This window comes from Salmo salar, chromosome ssa19 (assembly GCF_905237065.1).
Source record: "Salmo salar chromosome ssa19, Ssal_v3.1, whole genome shotgun sequence".
NCBI lineage: Eukaryota > Metazoa > Chordata > Actinopteri > Salmoniformes > Salmonidae > Salmo > Salmo salar.
Window position 1 is genome coordinate 4,885,530 of NC_059460.1, and position 23,562 is coordinate 4,909,091.

Below are 23,562 nucleotides of genomic sequence, written 5' to 3' on the forward strand. Positions count from 1 at the left end.
AGTCATGGTGTGGGGTGGCATTTCCTTGGGGGGCCGCACAGCCCTCCATGTGCTCGCCAGAGGTAGCCTGACTGCCATTAGGTACCGAGATGAGATCCTCAGACCCCATGTGAGACCATATGCTGGTGCGGTTGGCCCTGGGTTCCTCCTAATGCAAGACAATGCTAGACCTCATGTGGCTGGAGTGTGTCAGCTGTTCCTGCAAGAGGAAGGCATTGATGCTATGGACTGGCCCGCCCGTTCCCCAGACCTGAATCCAATTGAGCACATCTGGGACATCATGTCTCACTCCATCCACCAACGCCACGTTGCACCACAGACTGTCCAGGATTTGGCGGATGCTTTAGTCCAGGTCTGGGAGGAGATCCCTCAGGAGACCATCCGCCACCTCATCAGGAGCATGCCCAGGCGTTGTAGGGAGGTCATACAGACACGTGGAGGCCACACACACTACTGAGCCTCATTTTGACTTGTTTTAAAGACATTACATCAAAGTTGGATGAGCCTGTAGTGTGGTTTTCCACTTTAATTTTGAGTGTGACTCCAAATCCAGACCTCTATGGGTTGATAAATTGGATTTCCATGTATTATTTTTGTGTGATTTTGTTGTCAGCACATTCAACTATGTAAAGAAAAAAGTATTTAATAAGATTATTTCATTCATTCAGATCTAGGATGTGTTATTTTAGTGTTCCCTTTATTTTTTGGAGCAGTGTATATGTTTCAAATATTGACAGAAAGTTTTTTTCATTGTAAGGTAAAGCACACTGTTAGCTAGCTAGCTAATGTTAGATTCCTAGCACGCTAGATAACGTTACATGTATGATCTGTGTATTAATATTATTCGTATCTCAGAAATCCACTTGCATTGCTAGTTAACATTGAACCTAGTTGGTTAGCTTTAGCTACCTGCAGATTCATACTACAGCATTAAATGCATGGCGGCTAGGTTTGACAATCTGTTTGTATTGTAGCTATGTTTTGGGATTATGGTTCATGTCTCCACTTCACCAGATGATTGATGACCCATCAAGTTAGCCAGTGTGTCTGGGCCTGATTATGGCCATCTATTGTATTTCATGAACATGTGTACAGACAATAGTGACCCATCCACTTAGATAGATGTGGTGGGGGGTGGTTATAGCATTTCCTTCACATGAGCCATCAATTTAGACAAGTGTGTCTGGGTAAGCATCATTTAGTAATTATAAAATATTTATACAATATTTTTATCTGGACACTTTCTATTTTTGATATTGCTACTATGCAAACATACAAGTAAACATTTCACTGTACCGTTTACACCTTCGGTATCCTTTGCATGTGACAAATAAACATATATTTTATTTGATATAGTGTGTTTACCAGAGATGGTAATGTGAAGAACAACATGACCTGCACCAAAGTCAGATTTGGATATAGGCCAAGGACTAGATCAAGTGTATTTGTACGTGGAGTTTTTCCTCATTGTAGGCTACTACTTTCAGCACTTTTATTCTTGAAATCTTTGGATGTTTACTGCACTACCTTACTCACTCTGTTTAGCACATGTCCTCACATGTGAATCCTTAAAGAGATGGATGGGGCTAAGGCTTAAGATGGTGTGAATGATGCTGAATAGGTATAGATTAACCTGTTATGGCTAGGGGGCAGTATTTTCACGGCTGGATAAAAAACGTACCCGATTTAATCTGGTTACCACTCCTACCCAGTAACTAGAATATGCATATACTTATTACATATGGATAGAAAACACCCTAAAGTTTCTAAAACTGTTTGAATGGTGTCTGTGAGTATAACAGAACTCATTTGGCAGGCAAAAACCTGACAAGGTTTCAGGCAGGAAGTGGTCTGCCTGACAAGGTGTCGTTCTTCTCGTCTCTGTTTATTGAAGAGTGAGGATCTTAGCTGTCCCGTGACACTTCCTACGGCTGCCATAGGGTCTCAGAAGGCGGCAAAAAGCGGAATCGTGGCTTTGCAGGCTCTGACTGAAACAAAGTAGCGCGTTTGGGTAGTGGCTGGTTACAGTACTGTGAGACTCAGGCTCGTGCCCGCGTCGACCGAAAGCTTTGTTTACTTTCCTCTGTTTAGCTAAAAGGAGATTCCCGGTCGGAATATTATCGCTTTTTTACGAGAAAAATGGCATAAAAATGGATTTTAACCTGTTAGGGCTAGGGGCAGTATTGACACGGCTGGATAAAAAACATACCCGATTTAATCTGGTTACCACTCCTACCCAGTAACTAGAATATGCATATACGTATTACATATGGATAGAAAACACCCTAAAGTTTCTAAAACTGTTTGAATGGTGTCTGTGAGTATAACAGAACTCAAATGGCAGGTCAAAACCTGAGAGATTCCTTTACAGGAAGTGGCCTGTCTGACCATTTCTTGAACTTCTTTTCCATCTCTATCTTTTACTAAGGATCTCTGCTCTAACGTGACACTTCCCACGTCGTCCATAGGCGCTCAGAGCCCGGGAAAAAACAGAATGTCGTCATTCCAGCCCCAGGCTGAAACACATTATCGCCTTTCTCAAGTGGCCGATCAAGGGACTCTGGGCTTATGTGCGTGACCCGACCGCCCCCGCCTTTGTGATTTTTTCTTCTGTTTGCCGAAAAGGAGATTCCCTGTCGGAATATTATCGCTTTTCTACGAGAAAAATGGCGTAAAAATTGATTTTAAACAGCGGTTGACATGCTTCGAAGTACGGTAATGGAATATTTAGATTTTTTTTGTCACGAATTGCGCCATGCGCGCGACCCTGATTTACCATTTCAGATAGTGTCTGGGACGCACGAACAAAACGCCGCTATTCGGATATAACGATGGATTATTTTGGACCAAACCAACATTTGTTATTGAAGTAGCAGCCCTGGGAGTGCATTCTGACGAAGACAACAAAAGGTAATCAAACTTTTATAATAGTAAACCTGATATTGGTGAGTGCTAAACTTGCCGGGTGTCTAAATAGCTAGCCCGTGATGCCTGGGCTATGTACTTAGAATATTGCAAAATGTGCTTTCACCAAAAAGCTATTTTAAAATCGGACATATCGAGTGCATAGAGGAGTTCTGTATCTATAATTCTTAAAATAATTGTTATGCTTTTTGTGAATGTTTATCGTGAGTAATTTAATAAATTCTTAGTGAATTCGCCGGAAGTTTGCGGGGGGTATGCTAGTTCTGAACGTCACATGCTAATGTAAAAACAGTTTTTTGATATAAATATGAACTTGATTGAACAAAACATGCATGTATTGTATAACATAATGTCCTAGGGTTGTCATCTGATGAAGATCATCAAAGGTTAGTGTTGCATTTAGCTGTCTTCTGGGTTTTTGTGACATTATATGCTAGCTTGAAAAATGGGTGTGTGATTATTTCTGGCTTGGTACTCTGCTGACATAATCTAATGTTTTGCTTTCGTTGTAAAGCCTTTTTGAAATCGGACAGTGTGGTTAGATAAAGGAGAGTCTTATCTTTAAAATGCTGTGAAATAGTCATATGTTTGAAAAATTGAAGTTTTTGTATTTTTGAGGAATTTGTAATTCGCGCCACGCCTATCATTGGATATTGGAGCAGGTGTTCCGCTAGCGGAACGTCTAGATGTAAGAGGTTTTAACAAGAGCTCTCCAGTAGGTGTACAAAAAACATTCAAGGGCCATTTTCTCAAAAGTGGAGTAACAAGTTTATCAACTTTCAAAGCAGAATTACTTTCCCATTGTTCTTCAACTGCAGTTTATGATATCCCATTTTGTAGCTCTGAGTCTCAACTTTTATCCAATGTAAAAAACACTATTTCAAATTTTTCAACATAAGACAGAATCGAGGCGGTGGGTCCCATATGGTTAAAATTGTCATTTTGTATCCATAACTCTATCAATGAATTTGAGAATGGTTACATTTCTCTACCCCCAATTATTCAGCTTTTTACCAAAACAGTGGTGGGGTGGGCCTTGTTGTTTTTTGAACTGCATACTGCCCCTTTAAAAACCAATGGGTATATATCAGGATTAGGAACATAACATATTCCCAGATGGCAGATAGCATGTGTGTCTTACATGAAAAAACATCTTTACATTAATGGGGTAAACCTACTCTAAGAGTATGAGGCTGTTTGAGAGAACGTTTGTGTCCTAATCAACCCATCCAATGTGAGCACATCTGTTGTTGAAGTACAATAGATCAATAAGGCTACAGTATTCTAGCAATAGTTGTCACGTCTACTCCCGCTCCTCCACTCTGGCATTTGACGTCGCTGGTATACTAAACAGGCTCCTTCATTATGCACACCTGGTATCAATCATTACGCGCATCTGCATGTTATCATGACGAGCAGGCACACCTGGACTCCATTACCTAACTAATTACCTCCCCTATATCTGGCACTCTCTTAGGTTCTTTAACCTGTCAGTATTGTTCCTGTTTTTATGCATAAACGCTACTTTAATGTTGTTTCCATCCATGTTTGTTGGTGCACCTGCTTCTCAGCATCTCCGTTACAGAATACTGACTCCAACAATGGAAGCAGCAGGAAAACAGAATATCTCCCAGACGGTGGATGAGCAGGGATACCTTTTACGTCAACACCATGACCAGCTGACACAACTAGGGATGGCTATGGGAGAGGTTCTTCGCAGTGATCAACATCTCGAACATACCCAGGAGGCGTTGCCGTCAACTAGCGGAGGATACTCTACAACCAGTCAACCCAGTGAGCACGCACACCAGCCCATTCAGCAACCCTCTCATGTCAGCGACGCCCACGGTTATTTCTCTGCTGACTGGGCGGGTGTTGGAATGGGCCATGGCCATCTGGGAGAGCGAGGAAGAGCTAGATTCATATGAAGGGTTCATGGCTCTGTTCAAAATAATCTTTGATCATCGCCTGGAGGGCAGAGGGGGTGGTGAGCGCCTACTCCAATTACTGCAGGGGGCCCAGATGGCTGCCGCATATGCGCTCACTTTCCAGTAGTAGCACTGATCAGCATTCAGCAGATGGAACGAGCCGGCGCTTTGTACACTATTCAGAAGAGGTCTGCGCGAGAAGGTCCAGACGGAACTGGCCTGTCGGAGACAACCTCTCCTTGGACACACTCATTGCGATGGCCATCCGTCTGGATAACCTACTTGGGATGGTTGTTACTATCATCGCTTCTCTCCCTCCCTCAGTGGACACTCTCAATCAGAGCCTGAACCCATGGAGGTAGGGGTCACATGCCTCCCTGTGGCGGAGTGACGCAGATGGAAAAAGCTAGGGATCTGTCTCTATTGTGGTCAAGGAGAGCTCCAGCAGTGTCCGGCACTTCCTAATCCAGGATCCACAAGAGCAGAGGGACGATCACGTGATCTTCCACCTCCTGGGGCAGGAGTGAGTATTCCATCTTCATCACTTTCTCCGAAACTATATTTTTGGTGTCTATCACTCTAGTTGACTGTGCCGCGGTGAACTTTATTGACCAGACCCTTGCCTCCTCTCTTAACCTGTTGTGGATAGGGGGCACTATTTTCACGACCGGGTGAAAATAACGTACCCGATTTAATCTGGTTACTACTCTTGCCGAGAAACTAGAATATGCATATAATTAGTATATTTGGATAGAAAACACTCTAGTTTCTAAAACTGTTTGAATGGTGTCTGGGTATAACAGAACTCATATGGCAGGCCAAAACCTGAGATTCCATACAGGAAGTGGCCTGTCTGACAATTTTCTGGTCCTTCTGTTGCCTCTCTCGAAAATACAGTATCTCTACTGTGACATGACAATTTCTAAGGCTTCCATTGGCTCTCTGAAGGTGCCAGAAATTGGAATGGGATCTCTGCTGTCTCTGGGCAAGGTCCAGGAGCTCTGTTTGTGAGTGGTCAGCCTAGTGGCTCAGAGCCTGGCGCGCACGGGCACGAGAGTACACCTTTTTTCATCACCTGTTTGAATGAATACAAGGTTGTCCGGTTGGAATATTATCGCTATTTTATGAGGAAAATCGCATAAAAATTGATTTTAAACAACGTTTGACATGCTTCTAAGTGCAATAAAGGAACATTTTGAAATGGTCACGAAATGCGCCCGCGCGTCACCCTTCGGATAGTTACCTGAACGCATGAACAAAACGGAGCTATTTGAATATAACTATGGATTATTTGGGACCAAAATAACATTTGTTGTAGGAGTGCATTCTGACGAAGAACAGCAAAGGTAATCCAATTTTTGTAATAGTAATTCTGAGTTTACTGAGCCTCGCCGTTGGCGTGTGTCTGAATAGCTAGCCGTGATGGCCGAGCTATGTACTCAGAATATTGCAAAAGGTGCTTTTGCCGAAAAGCTATTTTAAAATCTGACACCGCGATTGCATAAAGGAGTTCTGTATCTATAATTCTTAAAATAATTATGGTTTTTTTGAACGTTTATGCAGAGTAATATAGTAAATTCACCGGAGGTTTTCGGTGTGTATGCTAGTTCTGAACATCACATGCTAATGTAAAAAGCTGGTTTTGATATAAATATGAAATTGATTGAACAAAACATGCATGTATTGTATAACATAATGTCCTAGGCGTGTCATCTGATGAAGATCATCAAAGGTTAGTGCTGCATTTATTTTTTGTGACATATATGCTTGTTTTGAAAATGGCTGATTATTTCTGGCTGGGTACTCTCCTGACATAATCTAATGTTTTGCTTTCGCTGTAAAGCCTTTTTGAAATCGGACAATGTGGTTAGATTAACGAGAGTCTTGTCTTTTAAAATGGTGTAAAATAGTTGCTTGTTTGAGAGAATTTAATTGTGGTATTTTAGTCGGTTTTGTATTTTGCACCGTGCTATGCCATTGACTGTTGGCTAGGGGTTCCGCAAAAGGTTAACATCCTCTCATACCCGCTCTCCTCTCCTTTCCCAGTTCAAGCCGTCGATAATCGGCCACTAGGATCCGGAACCATCACCCAACCCCTCACCGTGGAGTCCATTCATCAGGAGAACATCTCCTTCATCACCAGTCCACAAGATTATCCTCGGCCTCCCTTGGCTTCAATGGCATAACCCCAACATCTCATGGTCGAGGATGAGAATCAGACTGGTCACCCGAATGCCGGATGACCTGCTTCCACATCCCCTGTAGTTCCATGTCGGTTGAGAGTCCTGTGGTTGCCCTTCAGCCCCACATCCCAGAGGTATACCAGGACGTGCGGGAAGTATTCTCCAAGACCTGCACCACTTGTCTTCCTCGTCATCACCCCTGGGACTGTGCCATCGACCTGCAGGCAGAGTCTGCGCCTTCGCGTAGACGCATCTACCCTCTGTCAGTGGCTGAGACACAGGCCATGGAGGATTACATCCAAGAGGCACTCCAACAATGTTTTATCCGCACGTCCACTTCTCCTGCGTCGGCTGGTTTCTTCTATGTGGACAGGAAGAATGAAGGGTTACGTCCATGTATTGATTAGAGGACTGGCAGTCATCGAACAGCTCTGCGGGGCCCGGTTCTTCACCGGACTTGCGGAGTGCATACAATCTCATCTACATCCGGGAGGGCGATGAATGGAAGACTGCATTTAGCACAATGTCTGGCCACCACGAGTACTTGGTGATGCCATTTGGCTTAGCCAATGCTCTGTCAGTGTTCCAAGCGTTCGTTAACGAGGTGTTCGGGTAATGCTCGGATGCCAGGTGGTCGTGTATATTCATGACATTCTGGTCTACTTGGCTACCCTGGAGGATCACATCACTCACACACAAGCCAATTTCATCAAAAGGCTGTCTCCTTAGGCTACCAAATCAGCCCGCAGAGAGAGAATGAACGTAAAGAAGGTAGTTGCGGTCCGGTCATGGCCAGTCCCAACCATCATAAAGGGTTTACAATGTTTTTTTGGGGTTTGCCAACTTCTACCGCCATTTCATCAGGAACTTAAGCTCCGTCGCTGCCCCTCTCACCTCTCTCCTTAAGGGTGGTCCCCGTAGGTTGGTGTGGAGTCCAGCAGCCGACGAGGGACGTTTCACCTTTGCCTTATTGCTCAAACACCCAGATCCCACAATATCCTGTGGGGGCAGTTCTGTCTTAACGACAGGGTAATCCAAATAAATTGTATCCGTGTGCATATTACTCTAAGAAACTGTCCCCTGCAGAGAGGAATTACGACATCAGTGATCGAGAGCTCCTGGCGGAGAAGTTTGCATTAGAGGAGTGGAGACTCTGGCTGGAGGTCGGCAAGGAACCATTCATCATCCTCACCGACCATCGGCACCTGGAGTGCATACGGACAGCAAAGAAGCTGATTCCGAGCCAAGCAATTTCTTCACATGGTTCGACTTCAAGCTGACCTATTGCCCAGGTTCAAAAAACAAAGGCTGATGTCCTGTCTTCACGATTCGGCAGAGGGTCCAGAATGCACCTATAATCCCATCCTCCCAAGTAGTTGTTAATGTGGTCTGGGACGTAGATGTGGACATTTGCCAGGACCTGGAGAGGGAGCCCGCACCCACTGTCCTCCTGAGCGCATCTATGTTCCCACGGGATAAGGGATCGGCTGCTGACCTGGGCACAGACCGCTATTGTTGCTGGACATCTAGGTATTTCTCGCACTACCCAATCCATCTCTGAGAAGTACTGGTGGCCCACCTTGGCGGGGGATGTCACTTGCTACGTCAACTATTGTTCCCTATGTGCCCAAATTTCCCCCCGTAATGCTCCAGCAGGGAAAATCCTTCCCGTGCCTCAGCGTCCCTGGTCTCATCTATCCATTGACTTTGTTACTGATCTCCCCGCTGACGGTTTCACCACCATTTTGGTGGTTGTGGATAGATTTACAAAATCCTGTTTAATCGCTCTTTCTGGTCTCCCTACTGCTCTCCAGGTTGCTGAGGCACTATTCCAGCAGGTCTTCTGGCATTATGGCCTTCCGGAGGACATCGTCTCTGACCGTGGCCCCCACTTCACGGGTATGGAGAAGCTCGGGGTCACGGTCAGCCTCACTTCCGGGTATAAGCCTCAGTCCAACAGGCAGGTGGAGAGGATGATCCAGGAGTTGGGAAGGTTCCTGAGGCGTCACTGTCAGGACCGGCAGGGAGATTGGGCTTGATTCCTTCCATGGGCGGCGTACGCCCAGAACTCGCTACGTCACTCCTCCACTGGGTTGACCACCTTCCAGTGTGTTCTGGGGTTTCAGCCTGTCCTGTTTCCGTGGACCCTGGACCAGACCGATGCTCCTGCGGTTGATGAGTGGTTCAGGCCTACAGAAGTGTGGAGCGACGCTCACGTGAGAATCCAGCACGCCATCCACCGTCAAAAGACGCAGACTGCCACCGCAATGTGACCCCCTCCATGTACCACACTGGGGATCATGTCTGGTTCTCTCAGGAACCTCCCGCTGCGCCTGCCCTGCAAGAAGCTGAGCCCCTGGTTTGTGGGGCCATTCAAGGTGCTCCGGTGGGTCAACGAGGTGACGTATAGATTACAGCTTCCCAGAGACTACCTCAACTCACGTTCTTTCATGTCTCCCTTCTCAGGCCGGTGGTTCTTGGTCCCCTAGCTGATGCTGTCCCCCACGACACCCCCCTAAGACATCAAGGGGGGTCCGGCCTATGCCGTCACATCTCCACTGGACTCCCGCCGTCGTGGGGGTCGGCTCCAATATCTGGAGGACATTCTGGATCCCAACATCATCCGGGAGTTCCACCTTCATCTCCTCGTCCTTAGGGCCGTCCCTCTGGCCGGCATCGTCCTACGGCTGGAGCCGCGTGTCGAGAGGTTTACTGTCACGTCTCCTCTCCGGCGTTCTACGTCGCCGGTATACTAACCACCGGTCATCGCGTGCACCTGTACATCATGCGGCACACCTGGACTCCATTACCTCCCCTATATCTGGCACTCTCTTAGGTTCTTTCCCAGTCAGTATTGTTCCTGTGTTTATGTGTAGACGCTACTGTTCTGTTGTCTCGTTCCATGTTTTATTAAACGCTTTACCTGCTTCTCGATTCTCAGCGTTTCTGTTAGTCAAGCTGCTTGTGCTGAAAAGCCTTGTTAGTGCACAGATCAAATGAGCTTTAAATGTTCTCTTTTTCGGCTTAATTAAGACAAAAGAAAATCATAGTAGGACATATCCTGACACCAAGCACTATAACTATTTGAAATGGCATAAAACATGGCAGCCTAAAGTTGTTGCTTTCCAAATTTTACAGCCCCTTAACAGTTTAAACTAGACCAAATGTAAATAGGTCTTGCAATTACGTTAATAGTTTATGAACTATATAATGATTTAAATATGCATACATGAGGGGAACCCTGATATACACAGTCAAGTTAGTTCAGACAGGGAGAAGTAGGTGAGGCCAAATGTAAGATCAGAGCTATTAATGTAGAGCCCAAAGAAAGGTTGGTGGACCAAGATTGAAAGGTCTGATTAGGAAGGAAGAGGTGGTTTTTGCATGGTTACGTCTAGGATATTGTACATTGAACTCCTTAGATCTGGTTGGAAAGCATGTGATTGGTTATGTACACCTGAAGTGTACAGTATGTTTGAAACAGTGATGCATGTGTTTACATTGTTTAAGTACCGGTATGTGGACGAGGGGGAAAGATTGTGTAGGGTCATTGAGGGATTTGGGGGTTGGGTGAGGGTTTGTTAGAAGTTAATTTTCTTAGTAGTACAGGATCAGGTGTGAGGGTTTACTTTTTCTTAATGTTTATTTAGTCTAAGCTGTGACTGAATACACACTCCAGTACTTTAGGTGGCGGCATTTCGGGAAGTGGCATTGTCCCAGAGGAAGAGGGTGCTTCAAGTCACGCGGCTCAGAGCTCAACCTCTGGTGTGCTTTGGGGTAGCATTGAGTGTAGAGGTGGATCAAATGAAAATAAATATTCCTTATCACGTTTCAGGTATGACCCAGATGCAGACAGTGTCAAAGAAACAAAAGTTTATTTCTAATACGGGCGGGCAAACGACAGGTCAAAGGCAGGGGTCAGTAATCCAGAGAAGGAGCAAAGGGTCCAGAACCGCAGGCAGTGTCAGGGCAGGCAGGGGTCAATAATCCAGTGAGGTGGGGTAAGGTATAGAATGGCGGTCAGGGCAGACAGAACCGGGAAGGACTTGGAAACAGGAGCAGGGTAACAAATGCTGGTAGGTTTCACAAACAAAACTAACTGGCAACAGACAAACAGAGAACACAGGTATAAATACACAGGGGATAATGGAGAAGATGGGTGACGCCTGGAGGGGGGTGGAGACAAGCACAAAGACAGGTGAAACAGAATAGGGTGTGACAATTCCTTGTGTTTGTGACGCTCGCCGTTTGGTAAGACGTAGACCCTGTGGCAATGGCGAAACTGAGAATAGCCTGTCTGTCTTGAGTTTTGACACAGAGTTTCTACCTGATAAGGTTAGGGTATATTTGCTATTCTGTGAGGGTCTATGTTCCGATTCCGCTTTGCCAAGGATTCGGACACGTTGCAGTATTGTGTAAAAGGGAGATCCCACGATGTGAGAAATGTGCAGGAGGGCATAGTCACAGGGAGTGTACAATTGGGGTAGAGAAAGCATTGTGTTAAATCTGGGGGTGCCCATGCAGCTGGGGATACGAAGTGCCCTGTGAGAGAGAGACGGGTTGAGATTGCCAGAGTTCAAGTGGGGCAGAAAGTTTCCTATGCTGAGGCATTGAAGACAGTAGAGGATAGCCCAAGGTGAGTAGTCCTTAGAGAGAAAGCCAGAGAGAATGCGTTTTAGTAAGGTTGTATTTCTTGCATTTATAGCCATGGTGATCAACTGCACTGTACATATGGAGCGGAAATCACAGAAGATAGATGTGTTTGTTGCAGCAACAGATAAATATTTGGGTGTGAGAGAGTTTAGTGCAGAAGATCTACAGGAAGAGAGAAGGTGTTCCATCCTTCCAGCCCGACGGCCTAGTGTAGGATCGTTTGGGGCCAAGTAATGGATGGGTTGGTGGGTTTTTGGTGATAGTGTATAGGTGCAGGGTTAGATGGTGGTGCAATTTAGGTTTTTTCCGTTCCCCATTTTTTTTTGGTGACCAAAATGTGCAATCCTCAGAGCTCCGGTATCAAAATTAACATCACTAGTAGCTATTATGTTAAAGGTTAGAATTATCAAAGGTAGAAAGTTGTTGCTTTGTTTGTTGAAACTGTCTCTGGGAAGTGACGGTTGTCAAAACGTTAGCTAGTTAATGTTAATTAAAACAGGCCAAAGGGGATTCGTTAGCTAATAGACCTTGCTTGGTTGCCTTTTTGTGCAGATCATTCCATGTATCATTCTGTTTGTGTCTAGCAAACAATGTTAAACTTTGAACATAAAATTAGCTACCTTAGCTAGATAGCTAGCTAGGTCAGATAAGGTTTGAACATTGATAGCGAGCTAGCAAACTTTCATAAGAACTATTTCATAAAATATAACTATACCCCCTCCCCCCCCACCATAAGATACACAGCTAGCTAGTTTGATAGGGCTTTCAGTCATTGTAACCAAATAAGTAATTGTATTCCTTTTTTAATCTATGTTAACATTATAGCCAGCTACACAGCGTTAGTTAAGTTAGCGAATGGTGCCATCGTACCGGCAATATTAGGGGACGCTACCTTTAGCTAGCAAATATCTAACTATCTAGATATCTAGCGTTTGGTCACAGACAACCAAACTAGCCAAGATTTTCTACCTGCCTGGCTAGGTAGCTACAGACTTGTGACATTTGGCAAAGCGACATCTTCAACTAACTACAGGCTTGCTAGTTAGTTATATCCCTCTTGCTAGTTCCCTCTTCACTCCGGGAGACCTGTACACATTGGATACACCAATGACCTTACAGGTCTCCCAGAGCGAAGAGGCTAACCTGTTAGCTGACGTTACCAATAATAGTTTTCCTGTCAGAGAAAACGTCTCGGTATAGGTCCTAAAAGTTATGACGTTAGCTGCCTAGCCAGTTATTTAGCTAGCTATTTATGAATATGCCGGAAAAATTAATATCTAGGTTACACAGTGGTTCCTCCTTTAAAAGTTCCGTCATACTACGGGATCCCTTGCAGGCTGCTGCAGCATTCTGTGGCATGTTATCTATTTGTCAGACATTTTTTCTGTTAATGAAAGTTATTGCTAGTTTGACCACAAGAGGGCATCTTTGAGAAGCATTTGATAGTATTCCATATTGGCATTACTAGAGAATTTAAACGCTTTTTGTAATAACATAGTATATGGGATGGATTTTAAGAAATTTGGCTTAATTAATTTGATTAATATTATGATGTTTCTATTTAGATTAAAACGAAACCCTCAGGGTTTCCATTAGGATAGAATGGAAAATATGGCGCTGTACAACTTGACGGTTGGGAGTAGGCTACAGAATTGGACGATTCTAAATTGTTTGCCTTCATTAGACAACTTTGTTCCAATATTTCTGTAAATCAGTGATGTTCATTCCCATAGTAATTCATTTTGGATCCATAACTAAATCAACATCTGCATTTCGAAAGAGTATTTTTATAATTATTTTATTAACGAAATGTGTTTATTAGGCTACTGTGCAGTCTACGATATACACTAGTAAACATGGGAAAGTGCCCAATTCCTTACATAAGGGAGAGCAAGCAGGCTATGTCTGTACTACAGAAGGCAGGGCACTCGGGAGACCGGTGTTATATCATAGTTGTGATGTCATCACTATTATTCTACAATGTAGAAAATAGTAAAAATAAAGAAAAATCCTGGAATGAGTAGGTGTGTCCAAACTTTTGATTGGTTCATGCTTAATTAATTTCATTAATATGATGGTGTTTCTAATCCATGAAAAATTTAAAACCATTAGGATGGAAGAGAAAATATGGCGCTGTACAACGTGACGCTCATAAATTCAAAGCGTTGTCAGATTGTCAGTTTGTCAGCTCTCAGAGCGCACACTGGACGTTCTGGCTGAGGAGTAGGGTTGATTTGAGTATTCTGGCCTTACAACGGCAGTCAAGCACCCAAGCTAACGCTGGCTAGCTTGCTAGCTACTTCCAGACACAAATGAGACCACTCTGACCATTTTGCTCACCCTAGCAGAGCTGGTAAGGCAGTTTTCGTGTTAACCAGAGCGTTGGTGACTGTAACTGTGCTGCTGGAAACAATTTAATTTGGCTTTTTGCCAACGTTTACTGACACCGGCTAAATTCAACGGGTGTTGAGCGCTCATAAATTAATTATTCTGCGCTCTGGTACACTCAGATGAGGGTGCTCTGAAATTGGTGTAGATAACAAGAGCGAATTTACTGAATGTCCATTGAGAACGCACAACGTCTATACCATTTAGCTAAGCTAAGAATGACGGAAATAATCAAGTCAATAAACGTTGGGTAGTTAGATAGCCTATAGTTAAATTCAAGGGTTCACATACTTTTCCCACCCTGCACTGTGAATGTTTACACGGTGTGTTCAATAAAGACATGAAAACATATAATTGTTTGTGTGTTACTAGTTATTGTTGTGACTTAGGTGAAGATCAGATCAAAATGTATGACTCATTCATGCAGAAATCCAAATATTTCCAAAGGGTTCACATACTTTTTCTTGCCACTGTATAATCAATAGATGACAGTTCCCATTCAAGTCAAGACTGGCAGCCATTGCTAGTGTACCCATGAGTTTAACAGTCAAATTGTCAGGGTTAGAGATCCAAAACCCTTCTATGGATTATGTCTATGGCCACATCGCAATAAGCCGTTCCACAGACAGCAGGAGCATTAGGAGTGGGGAAAAAGTGCCAGTGCATTGATAAGCACACCAAAGATGGCATTAACAATAAATAATAAGATAAAGATGGCACTTTTTAAAAAGCCTATTTCACACCATAGCCTGCTGAATTTGCAAGATAACTTTTATTTAATTTTGATTGTCACAAATGAAAAGGTAGCACTGACTCGCCTATGGGTTGATGTTTCAGCATTGTCTCGAGTTCCAAGAGGCGCAATAGCTCCTCTTCAATCTCAGGAGGCTAAAGAAATTTGGCTTGTCACCCAAAACCCTGACTAACTGCACAACGCATCACCGAGGTCAAACTACCTGCCCTCCGTGACACCTATATATATTTTTTTTATTTATTTATTTCACCTTTATTTAACCAGGTAGGCCAGTTGAGAACAAGTTCTCATTTACAACTGCAACTTGGCCAAGATAGAGCAGAGCAGTGCGACACAAACAACACAGAGTTCCACATGGGATAAACAAACATACAGTCAATAATACAATAGAAAAGTCTATACACAGCGATGTCACAGGAAGGCAAAAAAGATAATCAAAGACAACAACCACCCGTGCCACTGCCTGTTCACACCGCTACCATCCAGAAGGTACAGGTGCTTCAAAGCTGGGGACGAGAGACTGAAGTACAGCTTGTATCTCAAGGCCATCAGACTGCTAAACAGCAATCACTAACTCATTGAGGCTGCTGCCTACATGGAGACCCAATCACTGGCTACTTTAACAAATGGATCACTAGTTACTTTAAACAATGGCACTTTAAATAATGCCAATGTAATATGTTTACATATCTTACATTACTCATATCATATGCGTATACTGTATTTTATACCATCTATTGCACCTTGCCTATGCCGCTCAGCCATCGCTCATCCATTTATATGTACATATTCTCATTCACCCCTTTTAGATTTGTGTGTATTAGGTGGTTGTTGGGGAATTGTTAGATTACTTGTTAGATATTACTGCACTGTCAGAACCAGAAGCACAAGCATATCGCTGCACTCGCATTAACATCTGCTAACCATGTGTATGTGACCAATAAAATTAGATGTTGATTTGAATTCGACTAGCCATGTGTGACATGCACACACAGTTACAAGCCTGCCAGAGTTAGCGGCAGGCGGCGACCATTATCCACCGTCATAGTACGGATGAAGCCTGACCTGGAATGTGAAGCTAACTGAAGCTAGCTAGCTTTATAAAAGCCTGAGTAGAACACCACTCTAGTGATACACGCACTAACCACCAGTCCCTTGTATCTCTCTGTTAGTCTAATGGCTGATGTTTGTCTAATGGCTGGCATTCCAGTGAGATGTTCAACTAGGAGACACAGAGTCAACTCCACCTATTGTTTCCTCTCCATGTACATGTGAGTATTCTCCCCTTAGCTCTTCAACGGCTCTTCGATGTCTTTTTAGAAGGTTTAGTAATGCATTATTTGCCTCGACAAGTACCCCATTTACAACCAGAATACCTGTATTTATACTGGTATTCCTTACTGATAAGACCATGTCAATTTTTGTCTCCTTCCCATCTATCCCTCTCTCCCCCCTCAGTGTTCCTCTGGAGAGGCATGCCTTGGATGAATGAGCCCGAGAGAAAGCAACCCCCCAGTACCACCACCTCATCTCACTGAAGAGCCACGAAGGCAAGACTGAGGAGTACAGTACCATGGTCTAAGAGAGAGGCAACATGAATGAGTAGTGTCGAGGGCAGGTGCGTCACGAGAAGAATCACAGACCTACACTTATACATGATCATATACAAATGTTTAATCCGGTTAAGAACTTGCTGTAAACTCACTCCACAGCTAGCTTGAAATGTTGTGGATGGAGCCATCCAATTGGTACCTTTTGGGTGTTTCAAACCGTTGGTATGTTGTCAAGGAGGACAGTCATTTGTTTGCAAGCAGAGGATCGCTGGTTTGTGCCCAGTGTGGGACAGGGACAGTGGAGGAAGATATACTGGTTTGAGACCAGTGTGGGACAGGGACAGTGGAGGAAGATATACTGGTTTGAACCCAGTGTGGGACAGGGACAGTGGAGGATGATATACTGGTTTGAGACCAGTGTGGGACAGGGACAGTGAAGGAAGATACCCGGGCCCCGAGTACCACGATGAGGATGACCAAAAGAAGATGGAATCAACAGATTCGACACAAGATCAAGCGTGATCTTATACAACATGTTTCCCAAACTCGATCCTGGCCAAAGAGTAACAAATACTGCTACAATCAAGGTAAGAATAGACATAGCCATAACGTTCTACTTATATTTGATAAAACTGTCACGGCATTATGCTATTATGTCATTTCAGAGAATTGTTTTAATTAGCTATTGTAGCTAACTAGCTAGCTACATAAGGTGGAGAGGTTGGTTAGATTCAACAAATGTAATGTTTGTAGCTGATCTGAGCTCATGCATGTTAGATAGTTCATCTGCTTTGAATGTAATTGTGACTATGGCTGAGATAATTTAATAAAATAATTATGTTGAGGGTTAATGTTGTCAAGATACGATGAGTTAGCTAGCCAGCTAGCATACTTGTGCCATAAGTGGGCTGCTCGGACGAGACGTGAACCCGGGAGCCTGGCTAGATTAGATAGCTAACAACTGACATTACAACATAAACTAACAAAACAGATACAATTTCAATAATGTAAGCTATCTGGCTTGAATTCAATTTTGAATGTGGCTTAGATGAATGTGGCTGAGAACAAAAATATAGCGTCAATGTTGTCGGGATATAAGTAACGTTATCTAGCTAAAAACTTATGTAGCAAGCTACTGTTGCTAGGAGAGGAGAGAGTGGCTATGTTTCAGTTTTGCTTCACAGCTTGGTACATAGACCTTTTAGATTTCCAATGAAGGTATGCTGCATTTCTCAATTTGAATTCGACTGCATGATCTGTAATCCTAATTCTGTCTATCTTTTTCTGTTTCTCCTTCAACAAAAATTAAATATTAGCCTGTTAGCCCCAATGTAATTTAGTTAGCTTACCTTCATTCTTTGCTGTAAAAGATAACAGAAAAAATATTGTTTTTAATTACATCAACAACACCTTTCTCAGATATTCAATATATATTTTTCTGTAATTTGAGTGTCACTGTTGACAATTTGGTGGATTTTCTTAAATGTCATTGTAGAGATTTTCTATACATCCTTCAAGAAAGAAAATGAGAGAGTGGATCGCGGCACCATCAGCTTGCCATTTCAGGAATTGAGTTCTCAACCGCTGTGCCACATTACGTTCCGTAATATGGAATATTGACTGAGAAATTATAAGGGCGAAAAACTCTCTTTAACATACATTGCTAAAGTCACGTCTATAATAATACAATTGTTTAGCCAACATTTGATAAGACTTGCATCTTAAAGGCGATAAGGAGATGTCACATATTTTCCAATCGCAAATAGCCCTAAACATCCATACTTTTTTTGTGACGCTAAATAAATAAATACATACATACATACATACATACATACATACATACATACATACATACAAAAAATGTACTAAGTTTGATAAGACTTTTAAGTACCTTCAATATTCTTAAATGTCAAGAAAAGTCCATAAAGGTTTTTATACAGAGGAAAGTGAACTCTTACCTCTCTGACTACTTGAATGTATGGTTCAAAAGTAACCATCTCCTTCATTTATATATGACATCTGAGCCTCACCCCAGACATCCCTTTCAGCCAATAGTCATCTCACATGTATCGTATATTTGCTTTGGCCTCCAATTCCATGGTGTTGTGTATGTGATTTAAAGCCACAATCTGGATTTTGTTTCAGCCTAATGGCAACCCCTGAGGTATCGGGCGGAATATGTGTATATGTAACCACTTTGTATGAAATTATATGTTCTAGACTATGGTAAAGTATTTTTGGTATATGCTCCAGGAGACAATTAAACAGCTATGTTCTCACTCGAATTGTGTTAAACTCCCTCAAACAAACCAAAACCCCCTCTCTCATTCAGTCAGTTTTTTCAAGTGAAGTGCGACTTCTTGTTTGGTTTGACAGTTTTTTTATTAAAAGGTGCTTCTTTGCTACTTCATTGTGAATATAATTTTTCTCAACAATTAACAATCAACAATGTTTATTAACAATCATTATCCGTTTCTCTTAGCCCTGGGCTAATGGTACTATTCCTCGAATATTGTGCGTTGGATCCAACCTTCACATTATTTAGGGTCTTTGGCAGCCGGCTTTGTACACTTCTCATTTCTTGTTTGGGTTGGTCACCTGTTGTTCTGCTTTTCCTGTGCACTTTCTCAATGTAGAAGAAGTGCTCCTGGCTAAAGTTGCATGACGTGGCTTCTTTGTCCCATTCTCTCATCTTAGTATTGTTACCAGATCTTTGAAGCTGTTGGCAAGCATTAGTGTGTATGTGGCAGCGGCGGCCCGCCCATTAGGGCGTTAGGGTCGGTGACCTACTTGTGATAAAAATAAATAAATAATTGTTATAATTAAAAAAATATATATATACTGCTCAAAAAAATAAATGGAACACTTAAACAACACAATGTAACTCCAAGTCAATCACACTTCTGTGAAATCAAACTGTCCACTTAGGAAGCAACACTGATTGACAATAAATTTCACATGCTGTTGTGCAAATGAAATAGACAACAGGTGGAAATTATAGGCAATTAGCAAGACACCCCTAATAAAGGAGTGGTTCTGCAGGTGGTAACCACAGACCACTTCTCAGTTCCTATGCTTCCTGGCTGATGTTTTGGTCACTTTTGAATGCTGGCGGTGATTTCACTCTAGTGGTAGCATGAGACGGAGTCTACAACCCACACAAGTGGCTCAGGTAGTGCAGCTCATCCAGGATGGCACATCAATGCGAGCTGTGGCAAGAAGGTTTGCTGTGTCTGTCGGCGTAGTGTCCAGAGCATGGAGGCGCTACCAGGAGACAGGCCAGTACATCAGGAGACGTGGAGGAGGCCGTAGGAGGGCAACAACCCAGCAGCAGGACCGCTACCTCCGCCTTTGTGCAAGGAGGAGCAGGAGGAGCACTGCCAGAGCCCTGCAAATGACCTCCAGCACCCCACAAATGTGCATGTGTCTGCTCAAACGGTCAGAAACAGACTCCATGATGGTGGTATGAGGGCCCGACGTCCACAGGTGGGGATTGTGCTTACAGCCCAACACCGTGCAGGACGTTTGGCATTTGCCAGAGAACACCAAGATTGGCAAATTCACCACTGGTGCCCTGTGCTCTTCACAGATGAAAGCAGGTTCACACTGAGCACATGTGACAGACGTGACAGAGTCTGGAGACGCCGTGGAGAACGTTCTGCTGCCTGCAACATCCTCCAGCATGACCGGTTTGACGGTGGGTCAGTCATGGTGTGGGGTGGCATTTCTTTGGGGGGCCGCACAGCCCTCCATGTGCTCGCCAGAGGTAGCCTGACTGCCATTAGGTACCGAGATGAGATCTTCAGACCCCTTGTGAGACCATATGCTGGTGCGGTTGGCCCTGGGTTCCTCCTAATGCAAGACAATGCTAGACCTCATGTGGCTGGAGTGTGTCAGCTGTTCCTGCAAGAGGAAGGCATTGATGCTATGGACTGGCCCGCCCGTTCCCCAGACCTGAATCCAATTGAGCACATCTGGGACATCATGTCTCGCTCCATCCACCAACGCCACGTTGCACCACAGACTGTCCAGGAGTTGGCAGATGCTTTAGTCCAGGTCTGGGAGGAGATCCCTCAGGAGACCATCCGCCACCTCATCAGGAGCATGCCCAGGCGTTGTAGGGAGGTCATACAGGCACGTGGAGGCCACACACTACTGAGCCTCATTTTGACTTGTTTTAAGGATATTACATCAAAGTTGGATCAGCCTGTAGTGTGGTTTTCCACTTTAATTTTGAGTGTGACTCCAAATCCAGACCTCCATGGGTTGATAAATTGGATTTCCATTGATTATTTTTGTGTGATTTTGTTGTCAGAACATTCAACTATGTAAAGAATAAAGTATTTAATAAGATTATTTCATTCATTCAGATCTAGGATGTGTTATTTTAGTGTTCCCTTTATTTTTTTGAGCAGTGTTTATACACTACCAGTCAAAAGTTTGGACACACCTACTCATTACAGGGTTTTTCTTTATTTTTACTATTTTTTATATTGTACAATAATAGTGAAGACATCAAAACTATGAAATAACATGGAATCACGTTGTAACCAAAAAAGTGTTAAACAAATCAAAACATAATGTTAAATTTGAGATTCTTCAAAGTAGCCACCATTTGCCTTGATGACAGCTTTCTACACTCTTGGCATTCTCTCAACCAGCTTTATGAGGTAGTCACCTGGAATACATTTAAATTAACAAGTGTGCCTTGTTAAAAGTTAATTTGTGGAATTTATTTCCTTCTTAATGCTTTTGAGCCAATCAGTTGTGTTGTGACAATGTAGGGGTAGTATACAAAAGATAGCCCTATTTGGTAAAAGACCAAGTCCATATTATGGCAAGAACACCTCAAATAAGCAAAGAGAAACTGCGTTCCGTCATTACTTTAAGACATGATGGTCAGTCATTGCGGAAAATTACAAGAACTTTGAAAGTTTCTTCAAGTGCAGTCGCAAAATCCATCAAGCGCTATGATGAAACTGGCTCTCATGAGGACCGACACAGGAAAGGAAGACCCAGAGTTACCTCTGCTGCAGAGGATAAGATCATTAGAGCTACCAGCCTCAGAAATTGCAGCCCAAATAAATGCTTCAGAAAGTTCAAGTGACAGACATATCTCAACATCAAATTTCAGAGGAGACTGAATCAGGCCTTCATGGTTGAATTGCTGCAAAGAAACCACTACTAAAGGACACTAATAAGAAGAAGAGACTTGCTTGGGCCAAGAAACACAAGCAATGGACATTAGATCTGTGAAAATCTGTCCCTTAGTCTAATGAGTCCAAATTTGAGATTTTTGCTTCCAACCGCCATGCCTTTGGGAGACGCTGAGTAGGTGAATGAATGGATGATCTCCGCATGTGTGGTTCCCACCGTGAAGCATGGATGAGGAGGTGTGATGGTGAAACTATCATCTGTTTTTCAACAGGGCAATGACTCAACACACCTCCAGTCTGTGTAAGGGCTATTTGACCAAGAAGGAGAGTGATGGAGTGCTGCATCAGGTGACCTGGCCTCCACAATCACCCAACCTCAACCCAATTGAGATGGTTTGTGATGAGTTGGACCGCAGGGAGAAGGAAAAGCAGCCACCAAGTGCTCAAGTGCTCCTTCAATACTGTCGGAAAAGCATTCGAGGTGAAACTGGTTGAGAGAGTACAAGAGCATGCAAAGCTGTCATCAAGGCTACTTTGAAAAATCTAGAATATATTTAGATTTGTTTAACACTTTTTTGGTTACTACATGATGTGTTATTTCATAGTTTTGATGTGTTCACTATATATAAAACAATGTAGAAAATAGTCAAAATAAAGAAAACCCTGGAATGAGTAGGTGTGTCCAAACTTGACTGGTACTGTTTATAAATATAGAATTCATGGATTATGTTTAAAATGCTAATACAAGTGTGGTCAATGTGTCCATTTTACTGTTCCAAAAATATATTGTTAAAAAAATCTCTGCTAATTTACCTACACTCTAAGAAATGCTGGGTTAAAAACAACGCATCGCTGGTTAAATGATGGACAGAACACACGTTAAATGATGGACAGTACGCACATTAGGTTATTTTTACCCAGCCAGTTGGATCATTTAGTTGGGTTGTTGTCTTTGAAGACTGGAGGCGTGGCTTAGTAGGGGCTTTTAGCTAGTTCTTTATGGCCACCCGTGAGAGTAAATATCATCCCGGGTTAATCTGTTCTGTTGAATTGTCATCAAATGTTAATGGTTTAGCGCTGACACTTTTTTAACTTTGAGGACATTTGTAACAAGATTATGAGTTCTCAAAGTGCCTATGCATATTCCAATGGTGGGATAATTATTACTTTGTTATAATACTTAAATAATGCTATTACATTTATATTAAAATATGTAACGTTTAAAAATATTGATGGAAATTTGCAGTGTACAAATATAACATGATGAACAGGAATGACATTCACACTCAAAGGTGGCAAAAAATAACTATAGCAAATTTTAATCAATCAATCACATTTATTTATAAAGCCCTTCTTACATCAGTTGATGTTACCAAGTGCTGTACAGAAACCCAGCCTAAAACCCCAAACAGCAAGCAATGCAGGGGTAGAAGCACGGTGGCTATGAAAAACTCCCTAGAAAGGCCGGAACCTAGGAAGAAACCTAGAGAGGATCCAGGCTCTGAGGGGTGGCCAGTCCTCTTCTGGCTGTGCCGGGTGGAGATTATAACAGAACATGGCCAAGATGTTCAAATGTTCATAGATGACGAACAGGTTCAAATAATAATAATCACAGTGGTTGTAGAGGGTGCAACAGGTCAGCACCTCAGGAGTAAATGTCAGTTGGCTTTTTCAGAGTATCTCTACCGCTTCTGCTGTCTCTCTGGAGCGTTGAAAACAGCAGATCTGGGACAAGGTGGCACGTCCGGTGAAGAGGTCAGGGTTCCATAGCCGCAGGCAGAACAGTTAAAACTGGAGCAGCAGCACGACCAGGTGGACTGGGAACAGCAAGGAGTCATCAGGCCAGGTAGTCCTGAGGCATGGTCCTAGGGCTCAGGTCCTCCGAGAGAGAGAGAGAGAGAGAATTAGAGAAAGCATACTTAAATTCACACAGGGACACCGGATAAGACAGGAGAAATTCACCAGATATAACAGACTGACCCTAGGCCCCCGACACATAAACTATTACAGCATAAATACTGG

The 23,562-nt window shown here is 43.2% G+C and overlaps 1 long non-coding RNA gene across 1 annotated transcript in view; it reads right to left on the minus strand.

Moving 5' to 3' along the window:
• Positions 1–18,357, minus strand: part of LOC106578346 (uncharacterized) — a 28,982-nt gene extending 10,625 nt beyond the window's left edge. Inside the window, exons 1-2 of the long non-coding RNA XR_001322426.2 lie at positions 18,276–18,357; positions 17,734–17,745 (exon numbers count right to left, since the gene is read on the minus strand). This is a non-coding gene — a long non-coding RNA (uncharacterized lncRNA). The remainder of the gene's footprint in view (positions 1–17,733; positions 17,746–18,275) is intronic.
• Between the last annotated feature and the right edge of the window lie 5,205 nt (positions 18,358–23,562).